This window comes from Nycticebus coucang, chromosome 5 (assembly GCF_027406575.1).
Source record: "Nycticebus coucang isolate mNycCou1 chromosome 5, mNycCou1.pri, whole genome shotgun sequence".
Classification (NCBI taxonomy): Eukaryota; Metazoa; Chordata; class Mammalia; order Primates; family Lorisidae; genus Nycticebus; species Nycticebus coucang.
The window spans coordinates 111,184,265-111,207,983 of NC_069784.1; the positions used below are offsets into that span (position 1 = coordinate 111,184,265).

Sequence of the window (23,719 nt, forward strand, 5' to 3'; positions counted from 1 at the left end):
CTAGGTTTATAGTGAGGTCTTTCTGAATTTTAATAATTGGTAGGGGTTATTACTATCCACACTCATACCATCAAACATGTCAATAGGAGTATAATGATTTAGATGGGGTCATATATTGCTTTTGGAGGAAAATTGCCTAGGGTAGAGTGCCATGGAGTCAGCCTACCTCACAGCAACCTCAAACTCCTCCCGAGTAGCTGGGACTGCAGGCACCCATCACCACTCCTGGTAATTTTTCTATTTTTAGTAGAGATGGGGGGTCTCACTTTGCTCAGGCTAGTCTGGAACTCCTGTGCACAAAGGATCCTCCTGCCTTGGCCTGCCAGAGTGCTGGGATTACAAGAGTGAGCCACTGGGCCTGGCTGAAGATAGGATCTTTTGATAGAAAAGGTTTGCTCTGTTAATTGAATAATCTATATGCAAATAATTATAGCAAGAGTAAAAAGATTACTCTCCTGGCATTGCACTCTCTGAGACCTCAGCCTGGAATTTCCTTTGCTCAGATATTTGCATAATTCTCATCTCTTCAGGTATCTGCCCATATGGCTGCTCGTAGCCTTTATTGATACCCTATTTTAATAGAGACTTCCTCCCCCTTCCTGTTTTATTTTTCTCCATGGCACTTAACACTTCCTAATATGATATAGTTCTTATTCTTTTTGTTTATGGTTTCCTATAAATTTCATGAGTCTTAAAGGGGTGCTTGGCACAGAGTAGGCATCCAATAAATTTTTGTTGAATGAATAGGTTATGAATCCCTAAACAACTAAGAATGAGAATCATAAACCCACCCAAGTGGGTTGGAATTAGAGATAGTCATTGTGCCAAAATGTTGTGTTTTAACTCATGTCTTCATTTCTTCTAGTGTTTTAATTCTTCTAAATTCCCAGTGGTGGGCTTGGCACCTATACCACAGTGGTTATGACACCAGCCACATACACCTAGGCTGGCAGGTTCGAATCTGGCCCAGCCCAGCCCAGCTAAATAACAATGAGAATTGCAACAAAAAACAGCCAGGCATTGTGGGGAGTGCCTATAGTCCCAGCTACTTGGGAGGCTGAGGCAAGAGAATCGCTTAGGCCCAAGAGTTGGAGGTTGCTGTGAGCTGTGATTCCGCAGCACTCTACTGAGGGTGACAAAGTGAAACTCTGTCTCAAAAAAATAAAAGATTTTTTTAAAATTTCCCAGTGGAGGGCAATAAAATGATACAAGATGGGGCTAACTCAGCATCATGGATGCCTCCAAAAATGACCGGAGGTCAAGCTGCTTCCCCACAGAGCAGTAAGGCTATGACTTGGCCTGCAGTTTAGCTTTGACATTGCAATTCAATACAATTTTTTAATTCACTTTTTTTTTTTTTTTTTTGAGACAGAGTCTCAATATGTCACCCTAGGTAGAGTGCAATGGCATCACAGCTCACAGAAACCTCCAACTCTTGGGCTTAAGTGATTCTCTTGCCAGAGCGTCTGGAGTAGCTGAGACTACAGGCTCCCAATACAAAGTGCGGCTATGTTTTGGTTGTAGTTGTCATTGTTGTTTTAGCAGGCCCAGGCTGGGCTTGAACCGCCAGCTTTGGTGTATGTGGCTGGCACCCTACTCACTGAGCTACTGGCACCAAGTCGCAATTCAATACTATTTTTTTCTTTACATAAAGATGTAGAAAACTGTTTAGGCTGTAGTCAACTACAGATGTACTCACTAGAAAAAATTATTAACGACTGGCTGTTTTCATCTTTCAGGCTCTTGTCTATGAATATAACCCAATATGTGACTGGGGAAAAATAATTTTCAAAACTCTTTACATAGATTCAAGTTTAATTCACTAGGATTTGTCCAACAAATTTTTTCCCTCTTCTAAAGCACCTTGCTTTCCTGTGGTTCTCAATCACAGCTACACATCACAGTGAGAAACTTCAACACGAAATAATAGGCCAGGTGCAGCGGCTCATGCCTATAATCTCAGCATTCTGAGAGACCAAAGTGGGAGGATCATTTGAGCCCAGACGTTCAAGACCACACTGGGCAACATAGTGAGACTTCTACACAAATTTTTAAAAAAAATCAACTGGGTGTGGTGGAGAGGGCCTGTAATCCTAGCTACTCTGGAGGCTGAACCAGGGAGCTGGAGGACCCAGTGAAATGTAATCATGCAACAGGCTGTGTTTCAGCCTGAGAAGCAGTGAGATCTTATCTCCAAAATAAGTAAATAAATAAAAATAAAACAAATGAAATAACATTGCCAAAGGAAGTGGGGGTAATGAGGTATCACTATATTTTTAGGCTCCCCAGGGATCTCTAATTTGCTTAGAACAATTTTGCTAACTGGACATAACATGGGTTGACTGGTGTTTATCCACCAGGTACAGGCAAGAAATCAAGTATGGCTATTTCAGGGTCATTGTGCTGTATAGGGATAATATGAGAAATTTTTTTTTTTTTCCTCACTCTGTTGCCCCTGGCTAGAGTGCTATGGCTTCATAGCTCACAGCAAATTCAAATTCCTAGGCTGAAGTGATCCTCCTGCCTCGACCTCCTGAGTAGCTGGGACTACAGGTGTCCGCCACAAAACCTGGCTATTATTTCTATTTTTGGTAGAGACAGGGGTCTCGCTCTTGCTTAGGCTGGTCTCAAACTCCTGAGCTCAAGAAATCCACCTGCTGGCTGCGGCCTGAGGGGCGGGGTCCCCAAGTTGCCAGCAAGCCTTGGCCTCTAGCGGGTCCACGGCCGCGCCTCCCGGCACCTGGCGGAGCAGGCGGCAGGATGTTGGGTGGCTGAGAGGCAGCCCTCCGAAGTAGTAGTTGGTTCCCTCCGGGTAGCCGTAGGTGTCAGGTGACTGGCCTGACAGGGGCTGCTTGACTCCTAGGAGCCGTGGCGGCCACCAGGCAGTTGCCCCGCTTCTGGGAGTGGGGGAAGAACATCGTGTGCGTGGGGAGGAACTACGCGGACCACGCCAAGGAGATGCGCAGCCCGGTGCTAAGAGAGCCGGTGCTCTTCCTGAAGCCCTCCACGGCCTACGCCCCCGAGGGCTCATCCTTGTGCCGGCCTACACCTGCAACTTACACCACGAGTTGGAGCTGGGCGTAGTGATGGGCAAGCGCAAGTGTGGTTCCGGAGACCACGGCCATGGACTGCGTGGCCGGCTACACCTTGTGCCTGGACATGACCGCCAGAGATGTGCAGGACGAGTGCAAGAAAAAGGGGCTACGCTACCCTGGACGCTAGCCAAGAGCTTCACTGCCTCGTGCCCGGTCAGCGCGTTCGTATCCAAGGAGAAGATCCCAGACCCTCACAACCTGAAGCTCTGGCTCAAGGTCAACGGTGAACTCAGACAGGAGGGTGAGACATCTTCCATGATTTTTTCCATCCCTTACATCATCAGCTATGTTTCGAAGATAATAACCTTGGAAGAAGGAGATATTACCTTGAGTGGGACGCCAAAAGGAGTTGGACCAGTTAAAGAAAACGATGAGATCCAGGCCGGCATACATGGGGTGGTCAGTATGACATTTAAAGTGGAAAGACTGGAGTATTGAATCACTTATTAACACGTTTCAAGAGAGAAGGGAGCAAGACAGAAGCAAGCAATGTATTGAACGTGATAATCTTAATAAGAAATCAATCCTTTAAAAACCGATTTGGTTAAATTACAGTGTCACACCTCCCTGAAGATTTTCCTTTCAAGAAAAATGTGATCCTATGGGCAGCGCCTGTGGCTCAGTCGGTAGGGCGCCGGCCCCATATACCGAGGGTGGCGGGTTCAAACCCGGCCCCAGCCAAACTGCAACCAAAAAATAGCTGGGCGTTGTGGCGGGCGCCTGTAGTCCCAGCTACTCGGGAGGCTGAGGCAAGAATCGCTTAAGCCCAGGAGTTAGAGGTTGCTGTGAGCTGGGTGAGGCCACGGCACTCTACCGAGGGCCATAAAGTGAGACTCTTTTGTCTCTACAAAAAAAAAAAAAAAGAAAGAAAAATGTGATCTAGAAGGACTGGGCCAGAAATGAAAACAGCCAAAGTAAAAGATTGGCAATTAAGACACCGTATTGGGCGGCGCCTGTGGCTCAGTCGGTAAGGCAGCGGCCCCATATACCGAGGGTGGCGGGTTCAAACCCGGCCCCGGCCAAACTGCAACCAAAAAATAGCCGGGCGTTGTGGCGGGCGCCTGTAGTCCCAGCTACTCGGGAGGCTGAGGCAGGAGAATCGCGTAAGCCCAGGAGTTGGAGGTTGCTGTGAGCTGTGTGAGGCCACGGCACTCTACCGAGGGCCATAAAGTGAGACTCTGTCTCTAGAAAAAAAAAAAAAAAAAAAAGACAACGTATCAAACCAAATGTTCAAGAGATTTAGTTTTCTTTTGTAAAACTTGACTGGATAAGACTTTTCAGTGGGCTGTTATAGAATGGTAATAGTTCAAGACCTAAAAACGGCAAAGGAAGCCGAGAGCCATGTTCCAGATCAGCGTTTCCCAGATATTTCTGGACTTAGTGATCATCAGGAGGCATTGTAAAAATAAAAATTTCCAACTTACCAGGCCATCCCAGACCCTTGGAATTAATTAATGGGGTTAATTTCCAGGGAAATTGTTTTTTTTTTTTTTTTTTGTAGAGACAGAGTCTCACTGTACCACCCTCGGTAGAGTGCCGTGGCGTCACACGGCTCACAGCAACCTCCAACTCTTGGGCTTACGCGATTCTCTTGCCTCAGCCTTCCAAGCAGCTGGGACTACAGGCGCCCGCCACAACGCCCGGCTATTTTCTTTGTTGCAGTTTGGCCGGGGCTGGGTTTGAACCCGCCATCCTCGGTATATGGGGCCGGCGCCCTACTCACTGAGCCACAGGCGCCGCCCAGGGAAATTGTTTTTATTGAGCGTCCTAAGTGATTCTTATCAGGGAAATGTGAAAAATCGCTCCTCCACATAATCATAATCAGTTAATTTGAAATTTTCATTAATAAGTGAACAATGATGCAGACCTCACTTTCTTATTTAGGACATCTGCTCTGGCCTAATAGATTCTGAGTCCCAGAGATGATTTTAAAGTTACTGATTTACAAATAAATGTGCTTTTTATGTTAAAAAAAAAAAAAGAGAGAAATCCACCTGCCTTGGCCTACCAGAGTGCAAGGATTATAGGTGTGTGCCACTGCACCCAGCTTAAGAAATGATTCTTAACCACAGGTACTTAATTAGAACAAGTGGATTAACAACTACATGCTCACATGAGAGAAAAAAATCAATTAAATTCAAATAAGGGGAAGGGAAGGAGGGGTTGGTAAAACCTGCTGGTTCCCACCCAGCAGGTACATTTCAGAGGTATATTGTAAACTTCCTGGGTCAAAGGTACATCAACCACTAGAACTTTAACCTTACAAAAGCAAACTATGTATTTAACCTAATCATATGTACCCCCAATATTAATCTGAAATTAAAAAATAAAGAGATGATCCTCAGGTCTAGCTCAAACAATGAACAAAAATCTACTCCTATGTTGTCTGGGGAAAAGAGAAATGTTTTAAATATCTCTCACTGCAAATGACACTATATCCCTCAGTACTTTTCTCCTTGAGCTTACCTTCAAAAAGATACTCAATAAGAGGGGAGAAAATGGAAATCTGTATCTGGGTTACATGTAAGTTCCAGAAGAAATTTTCCTACTCTTTCCTTTACAGAAGCTGTGTCAAATTCAAAGCCAAGGTGATATTATAATCTGTCCTCTGCTGTAATTCGCAATGTTTCATTTTCTTTTAAGGAAAAATAGTCTGATATTCAATCTTCTATTTGCAGTTTAGCCTATAGACTGCTGAATGCAATTGTCAACAAATGCATGGTTTCTTGTCTCAGTTTTGAATGGAACTAGACATTGCCACTAAAATATTTGCTGTTTTTCTTGTGCACTGGGCTAACTGTACAGTATTTAATGGTCTGCAGGCCCAAAATATTTCTCACATGCTTTGGCTTGCAAAAAAAAGTGCTTCTGCTAAACCAGTTAATAATCTGGCCATCCCAAGAGTCCAGAATTTTAAGTTAATTTTTTGCAGAGATTCCCAGATGTGCTGGAAGACACACTATTAGCAGATCCTGCCAATATTGTTTTTAGATTTCGTTTGACCTTTTTGGTATTTGATATGAAACACATGTTAAAAATAATACCTGACAAATACGAAATGCACTTTTCTGCATAAGCAAAAATACCCTGTGAATATATCTTTTACAAAGTTTTGAATGGCAGCAAAGTAAGGTTTTCATTGCGAAACTGGGTTAGCTTTTAGCCAAGTTAATCATACATCTCGACAATGATTCTTTATCCAACATCTCTTTGGTATTCAGTGGGTTTAGTCATTAGGCCTATGAAGAAATAAGTGGGAGAATGTCCAGGAATGAAACACATCTATATCACATGTGGAAATGTGGAGAGTTTTACTAAGTACTGAATTTCAACTTTAAAAGGTACAGGTCTTGGGTGGCGCCTGTAGCTCAAGGTGTAGGGCGCCGGTCCCATGTGCCGGAGGTGGTGGGTTCAAACCTAGCCCTGGCCAAAAAAAAAAAAAAAAAGGTACAGGTCTTGATCCCGGTGGGATCACATGAGCTCTTAATTTCTGGGAAGTTAAGAATAACCATGTGAGTCTGTGAGGGTTTCAAGAAGATCCTATATTAGTTGTTTCCCTCTGCAGGTATTTTCCATGGCATCTCCATATTTTTCTTTGGGTTCTCTGGCAGAGCCTCATAGACAGCTTTATTTTTACCTTTTCTCTCTGTCTGTATTTTCTATTTACTTTCAGAGGGCTCTGGGAAATAACGCAACAGACCACTAGGCTCTTTTATCCTTAAGTGAATTGAACTTATATTTTAGCATTCTTGTTGCCCTGGTCTAACCTTAGAAACCTTATGACATTTTATGAAATATATAATTGTGGACCCAGACTCTGATTAAGAATGACACAGACATTCCAGAGATTTGAGCGCAGGAGGCTGCCATTGAGAAATGAATGATGCTACTTTTAGCTTCTCCAAAAAGGAAATAAAAGCCACTGCAATCTAGTATTTTAGTTTTCCTAAACTTGGGACATCAAGCATTTCAATTCACACTATACTTCAGAATAATAATTATTAATAATATTTTTATGGAGTATCTATAATGGGCCAGGCACATTTTTTAGTTAATCCTCAGAACAACTGAACACTCTCTCTTGGCAGTCTTATTTCTGGGGGGAGGGAGAGAAGTGATGGACAAGTTAACCTTTAAAATCTCACTGGGGAGGCGACATCAGCAAAACAGTGCAGCAGGCAGTTCCAAGCTCCCATTCCCCCAACAGAAACCTCAAAAAGCAAGCAAAAACTGTCAAAAGATATTTGTTAAAACTCCGGAAAACAGTCTGTGGTTATATAAACCAAGTGAATGCTAAATCCTGCTCCCCTCCACCTCCAAAAAAGGTATCCTAAAAATGGTAGGAAAACTTCGTGGAGTTTTTCCATGTTCTTTCCCCAGCCCCTATCTAGCTCAGTGTCAATGTTAGCAGTCAGCCCCCACTGCCAGGCCCCGACTCCTGCCCCCAGCTCATGAATCCTGGCCCCAGCTCACGTCCTTTCTAACCTGTCTGTAAGCTATCTGATGGACTGAGGCAAGCTGCCTGTCATTTGCTCAGGCCAGATTGTGGGGGAAGGGCATTGCTGGAAAACCTTACGAGGCAGATGAACAACTGCACCTGCCTGGGACAAACGATGATGCCTGAGGCTGAGGAGGAAAGCATGTTGTTCTATGGGCTTTACACTCATGCACTCACTTTATGCTCCCAGCACCCTATGAGAAAGAGATAACTGTCACCATCCCCACCTTACAGATGAGAAAACTGAAGTCACTTTGGAAAGGTAATTGCTAACAAGCCCAGGCTTTTAATGGCTTCGCCCCCTTGCCTTCCAATATGTGCACACTTAAAGCAAAAAGACTTAGATTGCAAGTCTTACACATATAATCACTAAGTATGTTGATATCATCTTATTTACAATTTTTATTTTCTTTTTAACTTTAGGACTTATTTCTCCCTTCATAGCCTGATTGAAAAAGAAGAGCAAATGGAATTCCCTCTTGATAGCACGGGTATTCACTTTCTTCCCAAAAGTACAAAACATAGTACTATTTTAATTATTAGTTTCTTATGGGAAAATAAAGATGATAAAATGGGATATTTTTCCACAAAACTATAGTTAAAATTAATTAGTAGCAAATCTTCATTTCTAGGACATAGAATTTTGAAAAGTAGAGAGGGGCGCAGAGAAGGCAAAAAACAAACAAACAAACCCCCCCAAAATTTCTTGAACAAAATAAAACATTGCTATTATTTATTATTTAGATATCCCCAGAATGTAAGCTCTGTAGAAGAAGGAAGTGTGTCCTGAATTACCTAGAAGCCAATTTCCGGTGCCTTAACCTAGTGGCATCCTAACATTGACCATAGTGGTCAATCGATCAATGGATACTTGTAAAATGAATGAAAAGTAAACATGTATTTTACTTGTACATATGTGTTACTCCTGAGCTCTGCTGAAAGCCTGAAGTGGAGCCTAGGTAAACAGGTACAGATGGTTGCTTATTTTTAATGTTCCCCAAGGTCTCCCATGGGGAGTTTAAAAAGAAAAGAAAATTCTTGCCTTGTAGTTGCTCTTGCTACAAATCACTGGGCTTATGGAAGAGAGATAGCTTCACAAGTACTGTTCTTGCTAGTCATCTTGACTTGGTCTGCAGACCTCCCTTACTCACCAAGGGTAAGCCTGCAGCATTCTAGCGCAAAAGGGAAAATGAATCTGAACAGTCTATTCCTGAATCAGCTGCTAAGATATCTCATCCTATTGCCATTACTCTATAACCACGCAAGATTGCCAGTTCCATTGATATTGCTCACAAAGGCTTAGTGTGTTAAAGGAAATCGATTTTTGAAGGGACAGGTAATTTATGATTATCAGATGGAGAGCCAAAGGAAGAAACAATCTGACTCTATGTTCCACTAACCATCACCAAAAGTTTCTGGTAAGTTCTTTCAGAAAAGATCCATGCCTTTATACATCTGCAATGATTTCCTCTTTGCGTATCTGCCTGCCTGGACTTTGTAGAGAATAGTAGAAATGAGGCTCAGGGTCCAGAATGGAAAAATCAGATAAAAAGAAAAAGAAGTCTTGCTTAGAATCTTTGAAATTCCTTTCCTGAGCTCAACATTTCTTTTATCAACACTTTCCCCCCCCCAAATTAAAGCCACTAAAAAGCCTATAATATACAAAAAAGAAAAAAAAACAAAAACATTCAGTTCAGGACATAAGAGCTTGATGTACAGCTGGGTAATAATTAACAGGAGTTGACCTTGCAATAATTAGATGCTGAGAAAGGCTAGAGGACAACCACTCAGAACACAATGATTTATGTAACTTTCCTAAGTATGAGTTAGACTTTAGCTCTAGCTTATGCTATGGACAATCTGCCTCAAAGATCATTGAGGCAGATCAAAATGTGGGACAATGCAATGGCTTATCATTACATTCATCAGATAATTCAAAACTTTAAAGTAGAAAGTGCTTTGTCCATATATTAAAGAATACATATTTTTCTCTTTTTCCATACAAAGAGAGAAGGTTAACAATAATGGTATTTGGTTACAATATTCATGTTTGAAAAGAAAATGATAATAATACACGGAAATGATTTTTTTTAAATGGTAATATTCAAATGCTGGTAAGGTTTAGTAAACCTGGTATTATTCTCATAGATTGCTCATTGTATTTTAATTCTTTTTTTTGCAGTTTTTGGCCAGGGCCAGGTTTGAACCCCCCACCTCTAGTATAGGGGCCAGCGGCCTACTCCTTTGAGCTGCAGGCACCACTCCTGTATTTTAATTTTTTAAATATTTCTGAAAGCCATTATATTTTATAAGCTTGAAAATATCCAATACTTTTATCTCATTTATCTCACTTTAAGTAATTTATCCTTTTTTATTTTTGAGACAGAATCGCAAGCTGTCACCCAGGGTAGAGTGCTGTAGTGTCACAGCTCACAGCAACCCCCAACTCTTGGGCTTAAGCAATTCTCTTGCTTCAGCCTCCCAAGTAACTGGGGACTACAGTCACCCATCACAACACCCAGCTATTTTTTTTTTTTTTCAAGACAGAGCCTCGAGGTGTCGCCTTGGATAGAGTGCCATGGCATCACAGCTCACAGCAACCTCTAACTCCTAAGATCAAGCGATTCTCCTGCCTCTGCCTCCCAAGTAGCTGGGAGTCTGTAGGCGCCCGCCACAATGCCCAGCTATTTTTTTTGGTTGCAGCCATCATTTTTGTTTGGCGGGCCCATGCTGGATTCAAACCCGCCAGCTCCGATGTATGTGGCTGGCGCCTTAGCCACTTGAGCCACAGGCACTGAGCCCGAGCTATTTTTTTGTTGTGGTTGTCATTGTTTTTTAGCAGGCCTGGGTTCGAACCTGCCAGCCTTGGTGTATGTGGCCGGCGCCCTATCTACTGAGCTACAGGCACTGCCCTAAGTAATTTATCTTAATAAACAATTCATAAATCCATACACACAAAACCATCCTGACATTCATAAATGTAAAACACTGGAAGCAATATAACACTCAATGGAGAAATGGTTGAGTCAACTATGGCATATCCGCTATCTACTTGGTACCTATGAAGTGTTTTTAGTAGTATGAAGAACTGTTGCCCATATTATGTTAAATAAATCACAATTTAAGATTGGGCTGGTTCATGCCTGTAATCTTAGCACTTTGGGAGGCTGAGGTAGGAGAATTGCTTGAGGTCAAGAATTTGAGACTATGTCTGAGTAGGAGTGAGACCCCATCTTTACCAAAAAATAGAAAAATCAGCAAAGCATCCCAGCTATTCAGGAGGCTGAAGCAGGAGGATAGCTTGAGCCCAGGAGTATTGAGGTTGCTGTGAGCTATGATAACACCATACCACTCTAGCTTGGGTGGCAGAGGGAGACCCTGTCTCAGAAAAAAAAAAAAAATCACAGTAAAAACTGAATTTTAATCTTGTATGGAAAAACAGGTAAGTCATTGTAGGAAGCAATGTTATTTATTTATTTATTTATTTTAAACAGAGCCTGACTTTGATGCCCTTGGTAGAGTACCATGACATCATAGCTCAGAGCAACATCAAACTCTAGGGCTCAAATGATTCTCTTGCCTCATCCTCCCAAGTAGCTGGGACTACAGGTGTCTGCTACAATGCCTGGCTATTTTAAGAGATGGGGTGGGGTCTCGCTCTTGCTCAGGCTAGTTCTGAACTCCTAAGCTCAAGCGATGCACCCACCTTAGCCTCCCAAAGTATTAGGATTACAGGTGTGAGCCACCGTTGCTGGCCAGTGTATTGTTCATGAAGTGTTCATATAGTCGGAGAATGAATGCTTTTGTTTTCTAGTTTTCAATTTTTTATAATATTTTTGTATTATCTTCAGAACTTAAAAATTATCTACTATCTGTGTCTCTATACTTGTCTATCTATCCATCTACATCTTTCAGTATCAACAGAACGGCTTTGTGGATGTGTAAGAGATGAATAATATGGAACAGAAAAGGCCCTGTTACTACAACAAGAAGGACAAACGTGTACACCACGGAGTTGTACCCAACCACTTAAAAAAAGGGTGAACTAATACATTTTGTAATAACCTGGATGGAACTGGAGACAATTCTGCTAAGTGAAGTTTTGCAAGAATGGAAAAACAAACACCACATGTACGCATTACTAAATTAGAACTGATCGATCAACATCCATGTACACATTCGGTAGTAAACCTCAACAGAAAACAAGCAGATAGGAGAGGCCAGGAGGAGAGGGGCAAATTCACTCCTAAGGGGTACAACACACACTCTCTGAATGAAGGGCACACTTATAACTTTGATTCAGATTGTACAAAAGTAATTCATGTAACCAAATCATTTGTACACCCATAATATTCTGAAGTAAAAAAAGAAAAAACATTACGTGTTTTTTTTTTTTTTTGCAGTTTCTGAGCGGGGCTGGGTTTGAAGCTGCCACCTCTGGCATATGGGGCTAGCGCCCTACTCCTTTCAGCCACAGGCACCGCCCCAAAATTACGTGTTTTGAGTCCATGATTTCATAATATTTGAGATAAAGTCGCATCACCTTGTCACCTTGAGTAGAGGGCAGTGGTATCAAGTAACTAAAGGCACAGGTGCAACCATGCCCGGCTAATGTTTCCACTTTTGGCAGAGACAGGGGTCTCACTCTTTCTCAGACTGGTCTCAAACTCCTGGCCTCAAGCAAGCCACCCGCCTCAGCCTCCCAGAATGCCAGTGTATGATAAAATTATTTGAATACATGTATATCCCACCTACAGTCTTCTCTTCTGTAATAGTTTGGTATTCTAGTTTCTCTGGACTCTCCCCTTTCCCAGTGACACAAAGTAAACTATCCTTTGAATTAGTTCTAGGGAGCCTTATCTTTGCACAAGTCCAGAGAAAGAGGAGAGTATCAAAGTTCCCCTGCGAGGATTCTCCCTTAAGTCCTATGAGCTTCAGTCATTACTTGTATTGACTAGTTTCCCCACTGACACAGTTCTCTCCCAAAGTAAATGAAAATCCACACGGCAGGGCAACACTTTGTTTAACTTCCCAAAGACCAATACTGAGTATGCCAGACAAGGTTACCTTCGGCTATCTTTCTGAAGGCCTAAAACTACAAAGGGTTTTGCAGTTGCAACCATTTTCAGGCTAATTTCAAAAAAAAAAAAAAAAGAAAGAAAGAAAGAAAAGAAAAGAGAACAACAAACATAGGATATGTGTAGAATAAATATAATTTGTACAGAAATAGCTCAAAACATTCCTAATGAGTCTAAATTTGTTCAAAATCACACTGATGCCAAACTAAATTGGCATAGTTATTCTACTAGTATTATAAAGCTAGTTTCTATTTTTTTTTTTTGGCCAGAAATTTGCTGGAAAACTCATCCAAAATTAAATAGAGGAAAAATACTAAAAGTTAGAGGGAACAAAAAAACCTATTTTAGTTTTAGCTATAAATTTCTATAAATGCTTCTTTGAGAAATCTTACCATATACGTGTACATGTCAGTACCATATTTAAATAACCCCTATACCATAAAGACATCCTTACCTGAAACTAATTGGGTGCGTGAAAAACAAATTCAAATTTCAACAAAAAACTGTTTTACAGGGGCGGTGCCTGTGGCTCAAGGAGTAGGGCGCCGGTCCCATATGCCGGAGGTGGCAGGTTCAAACCCAGCCCCGGCCAAAAATCACACACACACACACAAAAAAAAAACTGTTTTACAATAGTATGTTTAAAAAAGACCAATGTAAAAATAAATAAACATACCACCATCAAGGCTTCAGTTGAAATGAAATCTGACAATCTGAAAAATAAATAAATAAATGTAGAATGAGAGTATGCTGTGAAAGAGCAGTTAGGTGCTGTTCAGAAATGTGAACTCCCGAGTCCTTGTTTAAAGACTGATGGGAGAGTTTAAAGACTGATGGGAGAGAACTTGGAGATTTAGGAGATAACCTCAAAATGATTCAGTTGTTGGTAAAGAAAATTAATGAGGAGAGGTAAGGGAGACCATTACCAATTTTCTTGAAGAGAAATACAGATGATAATTGAACACATTGTTTGAGGGGGAGGTGGGGAGGGGGACAGAGTCTCACCATGTCGCCCTTGGTAGAGTGCCCTGGTGTCACGCTCACAGCCAACCCCAAACTCTTGGGCTTAAGTGATTCTCTTGCCTCAGCCTCCGGAGTAGCTGGGACTATAGGTGCCCGCCAAAACGCCTGGCTATTACTTGGTTGCTGTTGTCATTGTTTTTTAGTAGGCCCAAGGCCGGACTCGAACCCTCCAGCCTCGGTGTACGTGGCCGTCGCCCTACTGATCTACAGGTGCCAACCATGTTGGAGTTTTTAGAGAGCTTTCTATAAGGAAATGGTTGGTTACCTTCCCTGAGTATAAAACCAGAAGAAATAGGATGGGTTTAAAGCAAAAAGGCCTTGTAACCAAGTAACAGTGTAAGCTAAATCAATTCAAAATGGGATGCAGGTTAAGACTGTGCAGTTTTCTCTTGAGTCATGGAAAGTAGGATAGCATCTTTTTTTTTACGTGGCTTTGCCTGAAAGTGAGTTATGCTTCCTAAACTTCCATGTCATTTCTAGGCCTCAGATTCAGTTCCTTGAAGAGCATCTTTCTGAAGTCAGAGAACTAATGCCAACTCGGTAACCAAATTAAATGACCGTAGGAAAGAAAGAAGGAAGGAAGCAACTAGAATCAAGATGAAAACGTAGCTTCCAAACCTGTTTAGGGGAAAAAATAATAAAATTCATTATGAAAAAGTTTAGAGAAGTTTTGACAGGGAGGAAGTGAAAAAAGTAGATATTTTAAATAAAGAACAAGATCAAATGTTTCACTTAAACCGTGAAGTAGGAATTTCTGATCAATTCATTTCCTTAAACACAGACCTGGGGCTCAGTGCCTGTGGCTCAAGCGGCTAAGGCGCCAGTCACATACACCAGAGCTGGCAGGTTCAAATCCAGCCCAGGGCCTGCTAAACAACAATGACAACTACAACCGAAAAATAGGTGGGTGTTGTGGTGGGCGCCTTAGTCCCAGCTACTTGGGAAGCTGAGGCCAGAGAATCGCTTGAGCCCAGGAGTTGGAGGTTGCTGTGAGCTGTAATGCCACAGCACTCTACCCAGGAGACAGCTTGAGGCTCTGTCTCAATAAAATAAAATAAAATAAAATAAATAAACACAGACCTGGGAAACATGACTCTGAAACCTGGAGAGGGTAGGTCAATCCTGACTTTGAGGCCAGCTGTCCTGTGTGGCACAGGGTCACACGTGGGTGAGGTCCGGTAGTCAGTATTGTCTGACGCTTCTATTAGTCTCAGAATTTTCTGTATAAATTTTAATGCACAGTGAAAAGACTGTAGTGTGGCCTGGTTTCTCCCAAAATAAACTGTGAGTCAGTTACAAAGGAGGGGATTCTAAGAACTAAAAGTTAAGAGTGAAGAAGTTCATTGTTCTTTTTATATATGACTCAGTTCCAACACATTTCACGTAATATTGGGTACTTTCTCTTCCTATAATTGTTTTCCTGTTTCATTTGTTCTTTTCTTTTTTCAATTTTTTTTTAAATTTCAGAATGTTACAGGGTACAAATGTTTTGGTCACGTGCGTTACTTTTGTACCGTTTGAGTCGAGGTTATAACTGTGCCCATTCCACAGATACTGTACGTTGTATCCGTTAGGTGTGAATTTACCCATCCCCTCCTCCCACTTCCACCAGTTTGATTTCCATTGAATTTTATTACCGTATGTAGGAACTGGTGTTGATCAGTTAGTTCCATTTTAAAAGGGAGCACATGGGCGACGTTTGTTTTTCTATTTTTGTGATACTTAGGAGGACGGTCTCTAGTTCCATTCAGGTTATTACAAAAGGTATTAGTTCACCACTTTTCTTAATGGCTGAGTAATACCTCGTGGTAAACTTATACCACATTTTATTAATCCACTCATGTACTGATGGGCACTTAGTCATTTGTTCTTTTCATGAATAGCTCTAGATCAATGATTTTAAAAAACATTAAGGGATGACTATTTGGGGGTTGGCTTGCCAGCAACTCCAACATCTAGAATAGCCTCATTCTGAACATTGACTGTTAAAGGTTTTTTGAGATAATTATACTAATTGCAGAATGGTTTGCTACCTATTAGTTCCAATTCTCTGCTTCTGAAAATATCAGGAGGCTATTTACTCCCATGTGCTAATGGGGATCAGGTAGCAGCTACCACTGCTACTTCCTGTTTCTCTACACATCCCACCAACATCCCATCTGAACAGCAAAGCGCCCACAGTGATTATCCTCAAGGCTGCTGCTGTATTATTTATAAATGAATCAATCATTGAATGAATACATCCACTTTTTGGAATTCACTTTTTTTTTATTTTCTATTCGAGACAGATTCTCTTCTTCTTGCCCAGGTTGGAGTGCTCTGGGGTCAGCCTAACTGACAACAACCTCAAACTCCTGGATTCGAGGGAGCCTCCTGTCTCAGCCTCCCATATAGCTGGGACTACAGGCACCTGCTATGATGCCCAGCTAATTTTTTTAATTTTGGGAGAGACCAAGCCTCACTCTTGCTTAGGCTAGTCTCCAACTCCTGAGCTCAGGGGATCCACCAGCCTCAGCCTTCTATAGTGCTAGAATTACAGGCATGAGCCAGGGTGCCCAGCCTAAGCTCAATTTCATTTACATACAGTTTTTAAGGAAAGAGTTTCTATTATAGCTTTCTCTATCCTATTGCATAGTCTGTCTTCCTTGAAATAGTTTTCCACCAAAATATTCTCTTCTCTCAAGCAATATATACTGAAGGAAGCAAATAAGTTATGTGTTTGCAATTGGATAGGATTTAAATTAAGATAGACTTGTCATTGAGAATAGTAACCTGTAAATAATCCCATGACGCATGAAATTTTTCATCATTAAGTGTGAAAAGAAAGGTTATTCCCCAATATGATAGTTCCCTCAGTTTGTGTGACTTAATAATTCTTTTTGTAGAGTATAATTGTTCCGGGGTTGGGAAATATGTAAAAGACATTATCTACATCTCTGGGAAAAGATTGCCTTACAGCTGGAAAGATAATCTTTCCCTTTATTCTCCCACCTTTTGTATTAGAAAAGTAAATAAGCAATTTCCTGCCTAAACACACCTGGGTTATTTCTCAGGAGATCAAGAAATGGGTTGATTTATAAATTAAGAAAGTAACCAAAAGGTCTTAGAGAATCATTGACTTTAGAAGAAGGATCTTGGAAATATGGTTTAACTCTCTCATAAATGACAGGAATTAGATATAAACACTGCTTTCGAGAAGGCTGTCAGCATTGGGAGTGACTTAAGTCTCTGCCCAGCATTAATTACATTAACTCCTGTATAAAGAAAGGGGATTCTGACTTTTCACATGGCCGAAGTCCAGACTTGGAGCCACAGAAGCAAGGGCAAAATCTGATGAACTGACATAAAACTTTTTTTAATTGGGAATAAAGAATATTAATTCTCTCACATGATTCCTAAAGTCAGTCATTCTGTTTAATTCCCTCAAAACTTTCATGCATCAAATGATGTTCCTGAGATAACAGTATGGAAATAATTAGTGCTTTTAATTAGTGCAACTGGGAAATAAGGCAGACCGGTCTTAACAAGGCTCTCCAATCTGGAGCACATTAAAGTAAAAACATTTTTTTTCTAATATCAAAGTGCTTACTACTAACACAAAATGAGTTATTCTGCAAATGGAAACAGTATAATTGGATTCAGAACAAGTTCGATGTATTAAGAAAGGAAACTCATGGAGCCGGGGGACCCTGATTTACATCGTCTCGGACATTTGCCAGTTCATCTGTAGAACATGCTATCCGTATAGTGGAGGCTTTTTTTGTTTTTTTTTTTTAAACTACTTGAACTCTAAAATACTGCATAATGCCTATTTAGAAGATCCAAACTGAAAATGAAAATTATCAATATATTAGCAACCTGACAAACAACATTTCTGCACAGTCTCACAGATGAACATGCGCTTGACAAGGGAAGAGCTGCCGTCTCATTACTCCAGATGGGCGGTAGTGAGCACATCTGGGATCCTCATGATCCCAGAAGCTTTTGGGCATTTGGGGACAGCCATGTGGTGCAGAGGAAATCTGGACAAAGTGTCCCACCCAAGAGAAAGAATTTCATTGTGCTACAGTGAAAAGCAGTCGACCCCACTTCCCTCTGCTCCTCAATGGGTGATCAAGAGAAATAGACTGTGTGCACCAAATGCTGACCTGGCTCTAGAACCTTGTCAACCTGGCAGATAAGCAGCAGACCAGGGCTCGGCGCCTGTAGCTCAGTGGCTAGGGCACCAGCCACATACACTGAAGGTGGCGGGTTCGAGCCCAGCCTAGGCCTGCCACACAGCAATGACAACTACAACCAAAAAATATCTGGGTGTTGTGGTGGGCGCCTATAGTCCCAGCTACTGGGAGGCTGAGGCAAGAGAATTGCTTAAGCCCAGGAGTTTAAGGTTGCTGTGAGCTGTGATGGCACAGCACTCTACCAGGGGTGACATAGTGAGACTCTGTTTCAAAAAAAAAGAAGCAGAGCTGGGGAATATTTATAAAATAAATCCCCTTCTGAAAGGGTGAGTGTGAGTTCTGCCACCTCTATCTAGCCTTTCAGTAACTGCTGTTGATAATGTCAACTTGTGGGCTACTCCAAGCCTCAGCAGTTCTTAATCATTAAAATGAAAAAAATGGGCTTCATCAATTTTATGATGCTTTCTAGTTCCAACAGCCCACCAGTTTGTGATTTTATAGAAAATATTCTGGGCATAGATAGTAAGAACAAGGAATGATAGCAAACATCTGAAACTGGTGCTAGGGGAGCGTGTTGCTGGATGGCATCAGATCACTGGGGAAGAAGGTGGCACTCAAAGATGACCTTGGAAATGCTATAAATGCGTTTTATCATCTTGCCAGTAAATTAAGCCAGTGCCATCTTTGCTGTGAGCTATCTGCAAACTGCACAGCTTGTGGGGTCTGCTCTACATTAGATACTCTGTGGGAATCTCAGTGGATGGTGGATGGGGGGGTACATGCAGCTTCAGCAGATCCTGATGGTGGCTACCGGATGAGGAGCAGTAGGCTAAGGGATGTGAGCAGAGGGCATGCGTAGGAACAGGGAGTGGCGGGGATTGGGAGAGACGACCTCACGGGGCCCAAAGCCCACAAAGCCCACAAACTGCAGAGTTTAAACACTTGGAGAGGCTCGGCACCTGTGGCTCAAGCGGCTAAGGCGCCAGCCACATACATGCACCTGAGCTGGCGGGTTCGAATCCAGCCCGGGCCCACCAAACAACAATGATGGCTGCAACCAAAAAATAGCCGGGCCTTGTGGCAGGCGCCTGTAGTCCCAGCTACTTGGGAGGTGGAGACAGGAGACTCGCTTGAGCCCAGGAGTTTGAGGTTGCTGTGAGCTATGATGCCATAGCACTCTAACCAGGACGACAGCTTGAGGCTCTATCTCAAAAAAAAAAAAAAAAAACCACTTGGAGAAAAGCAGTTTAAGATATTCATAAGATCCAACAAATGGCCATGCCAGTAGTTGATGAAAGAATGAACAAAGAGTCTTAATAACTATAACATAGAGAAAGACATTTGGCCAGCTAAATGTGGCTCAGAATCCTGGTTCTGCTGTTGAATACAATATGTACCCTTGAACTTACCAATCATGTTTTCTGGGCAGGCATGGTGGCTTCACGCCTGTGATCTCAGCACTTTGGGAGTATGAGAGGGTGGATTATTTGAGGTCAGGAGTTTGAGACCAGCCTGGGCAATATAGCAAGACTCTCTATCAATTTTTTTGTTTGTTTGTTTGTTTGAGACAGAGCCTCAAGCTGTCGCCCTGGGTAGAGTGCCATGGGATCACAGCTCACAGCAACCTCAAACTCCTGGGCTCAAGCGATTCTCTTGCCTCTGCCTCCCAAGTAGCTGGGACTACAGGTGCCTAGCTATTTTTTGGTTGTAGTTGTCATTGTTGTTTGGCAGGCCCGGGCTAGATTCAAACTCGTCAGCTCAGGTGTATGTGGCTGGCGCCTTAGCCGCTTAAGCCACAGGCGCCGAGCCTCTACAAAAATTTTTTTAAAAAAATTAGTTAGGCATGGTGTCATGGACCTGTAGGCCTAGCTACTTGGAAAGCTGAGGTAGGAGATAGCTTGTGTTCAGGAGGTTGAGGTTACAGTGAGCTATGATGGCATCACTATACTCCAGCCTGGCATCTACTAATAATGAATACCATCAGCATATTGTAAATAATATCTCTTTTGTACAGTGATTGTGGAGATTAAATCAGATAATGCATGTCAAGTGCTAAAGATACTTACTAGTTATCATGATCACTATCACTGTTGTTAGCTGAATTGTGTGTGAGTATTGAATTTGCCCAGAATGGTTGCTTATGAAAAAGCAGAGAGGAAAACAATTACATTAGGTATCAAAGAGTTTAAAGAATATAAGGGTCTGGGAGGTTAGCAGATGATGACAGTAAGGGCCAGGGAGGGGTGAGTGTGTTTGAGAACAGGCAGTGACTTTTTTTTCTTTTTTGAGACAGAATCTCATTATGTCGCCCTTGGTAGAGTGCTGTAATGTCACAGCTCACAACAACCTCAAACTCTTGGGGTTAAGTGATTTTCTTGCCTCAGCCTCCCAAGTAGCTGGGGCTACATGTGCCCGCCACAATGCCTGACTATTTTTGTTGTTGTTCTTGTTGTCATTGTTGTTTGGCACGCCCGGGTTGGGTTCAAACCCTCCAGCTCTGGTGTATGTGCCTGGCGCCCTAGCAGCTGAGCTATAGGTACCGAGTCTGTTTAAATTTTAGAAACAGTAATTTGTCCTTGAGTGGGAACTAGATCATCCACTAATAATCTGAATAAATATTTCAACTAATTGCTAAAAAAGAGGCAGGCATGGTGGCTCAGACCTGTAATCCTAGCACTCTGGGAGGCCAAGGCGGGTAGATTGCCTGAGCTCACAGGTTTAAGACCAGCCAGAGCCAGAGTGAGATCTTGTCTCTAAAAATAGTCAGGTGTTGTGGTGGGTGCCTATAGACCCAGTTACTTGGAAGGCTGAGGCAAGAGAATTGCTTGAGCCCAGGAGTTTGAAATTGCTGTGACATATGAGCAACAGCACAGCACAGGGGGGTGACAAAGTGAGGACCCACCCCCCAAAAAAGAAAAAAGAAATAGCCCAACATGATCTTCCAAATAAAAACAATTTAAAGTGTTGTTATCGGGCAGTGCCTGTGGCTCAGTCGGTAAGGCGCCGGCCCCATATACCGAGGGTGGTGGGTTCAAACCCAGCCCCAGCCAAACTGCAACCAAAAAATAGCCGGGCGTTGTGGCGGGCGCCTGTAGTCCCAGCTACTCGGGAGGCTGAGGCAAGAGATTCGCTTAAGCCCAGGAGTTGGAGGTTGCTGTGAGCTGTGTGAGGCCACGGCACTCTACCGAGGGCAATAAAGTGAAACTGTCTCTACAAAAAAAAAAAAGTGTTGTTATCAATACTTTCCTCTAATTTGCTTTTTTGCCTTTGGGTATACTAAATGCACAATCAATAGTAATGGATCAGTAAGAAAATCATACAAAATATATGCCATCTTTAGTACTCTAGAGATTAAGTTTTATTCCTAAATTGTCCAAGTTGGAGGCATATTAAATATAAATGGTTTATATATATGGCATTTGGAAACATTTGCATTTTAACTTACAGGTTTTTTTTTTAATTAAATCATAACTGTGTACATTAATGCAATCATGGGGCATCATACACCGGTTTTATAGACCATTTGACATATTTTGATTGCACTGGTTAACATAGCCTTCCTGGCATTTTCTTAGTTATTGGGTTAAGACATTTACATTCTACATTTACTAAGTTTCACATGTACCCTTGTAAGATGCACCGCAGGTGTAATCCCACCAATTACCCTCCCCCTCCCTCTCCTCTTTCTCCCCCTTCGCCATATTCTCAGGTTATAACTGGGTTATAGCTTTCATACGAAAGCCATAAATTAGTTTCATACAATGTGATGGTTTTATATACAATTGAAATATTTGCATCAAACTGGTTAACATAACCTTCATGGCATTTTCGTAGTTATTGTGTTAAGACATTTATATTCTACATTTAGTAAGTTTCACATGTACCCTGGTAATGAAGATCTTTACGTCACTTTTCCCTCTGGGTTAGCTAAAATCTGAAAACAAGATAACAACTAAATGTAGGCTGGGCATGGTGGCACGCTGCTGGGGTCCCAGCTCCTTGGAAGACTGAAGAGGAAGGATTGCTTGAACCAGGAGTTTGTGACTGCAGTGAGCTATGGTGATGCCACTGCACTCTAGCCGGGGTGACAGAGTAAGACCCTGTCTCAAAATAAACAAATAAGACCAATTGAGCCTAGAAATAAACCTTGTCTACTGCAAAGCTCACTTGTCCCACAAAAGTTATACTGGCATAAGCTTGTTTTGTGATGTACTTGGTCCTTCCTTCCTTTTTTTCTTTCTTTTCTTTTGGGCTAGCTACGTTCCTCAGGCTGGCACGGTCACAGTAGGCTACAGCCTCAAACTCCTGGACTCCAGTGATTCTTCAGCCCCAGCCTCCTGAGTAACTCGGGACTATACAGGACTAGAGGAGCACATGCTGTACTCTCTACTTCCTTTTAAATTTTCCTTCTACTGAACCAAAACATCTAGGATGCAGTCTTACAATTAACAAGTATGGTGTTCTGTGGACACACATTCCAAGGTGAAGAGCAGTGGTAGGTAGGACACCTGATACATAGTTCAGAATCACCGCGTAATTTTCATTGTGTCGGCTTGTTTGATTGCTTTTACGCTTGGGAAACTGGGGTGAGGGCAGGGGGAGGATGGATGCCACACAGCAACCCTGCTAAGTTTATATCATTTTTGATTTATAAATGGAAAACTCAAGGATAGAGCCGGTAAGGATACTAAGTTGGGCTCTGAACTGAGATCTAACACCAAAACCCCACATAAAAGGGCCAGTGATTTATTTTATTTTTTAAAACACAGTAGAGCCCCCATAGTTGACCTCCTTCCTACATGGACCACCTCCTTACGTTGACCTAATATTCATAGACGGAACATGCGTCACCGGTACGTGTCAGTACAGTGGCCTAGTTCCTTATGTTGACCAGTTTGTTTTCGTCCCTTGGGTAGTCAACTTACACAAGTTTTACTGTGTTGGGTAACAGCAAGTAACACACCCAGAGACATGAGGAGCTGACCAAAGTATTCAGGGGGGTCTTGTTTTCACTGCCCCTGCCATACCCCAGTTTCACCTCCCCCTCCCCCATTCCCTGTACCCAAACCTCCACTCCCCAACACAGCCACCCATGACAAGGTAAGTTAACTGTATTGAGGATATTTTGGTACTTATAAATTGAAGAAGGGGAAGGAAGTGAATTCTTCCAAAGTAGAGCGGGGAAAATCCCTCCTTTGATGAAACATCCTGTGTGGCAGCTGTGAAGCCTGGATTTCCCCGAGATAAAGTTAGGGCAGCATGCTGCTGCTTGTCACAGGGCCTCCGTTCAAAGTCACAGCTCCTGGGCCTCTTGTAAAATGTACCTGTGTATGGCCCACACAAAGCCACACACAAAATGGCATTCATCACTTCTGTGAGGTTGAACGGAAAGGAATAGCACTGTTTGTACTAAATACAGTGCATGGCGTATGTCATGAGGAGGAAATGAACCCTGTTAGCTTGAACTTGCACATCCTCTCAACACTGAAAGATTAGTTTTGGTGGCTGAGGTCAATGGTACAGTTATTTGTGCTTGGATAGGAATGTAACTCAACTGATTAGGAAAGCAGGTGTTAGACTGATGCGCCATGCCCGAGACCCATGAGTCATGTCACTGATTTACAAGCTGTGCTTGCTATGAAAATGGAAGCCAGAGCCAACTCTATGTCACACAATTTATGCCATTCACTGAAATTATAGATAATTTCAGCCTGTGCACTTTCAAAATAGTCCATGCCATTTTTGCTTTACACATCTTTTGTACTTTACTTGGTATTTCTGACTTGTCTAAATAAATATTATCATCCATAATAACCCTTACCAATCCGTTATGAGACTTCGGGCAAT

At 42.2% G+C, this 23,719-nt stretch overlaps 1 protein-coding gene and 1 pseudogene across 1 annotated transcript in view; one reads left to right on the forward strand and one right to left on the reverse strand.

Moving 5' to 3' along the window:
* SGK1 (serum/glucocorticoid regulated kinase 1) overlaps positions 1 to 23,719 on the reverse strand; it is a 148,107-nt gene that overhangs the window by 41,980 nt on the left and 82,408 nt on the right. The gene's annotated exons all lie outside the window — the stretch shown is intronic.
* Positions 1,248 to 3,533, forward strand: LOC128586442 (acylpyruvase FAHD1, mitochondrial-like; annotated as a pseudogene).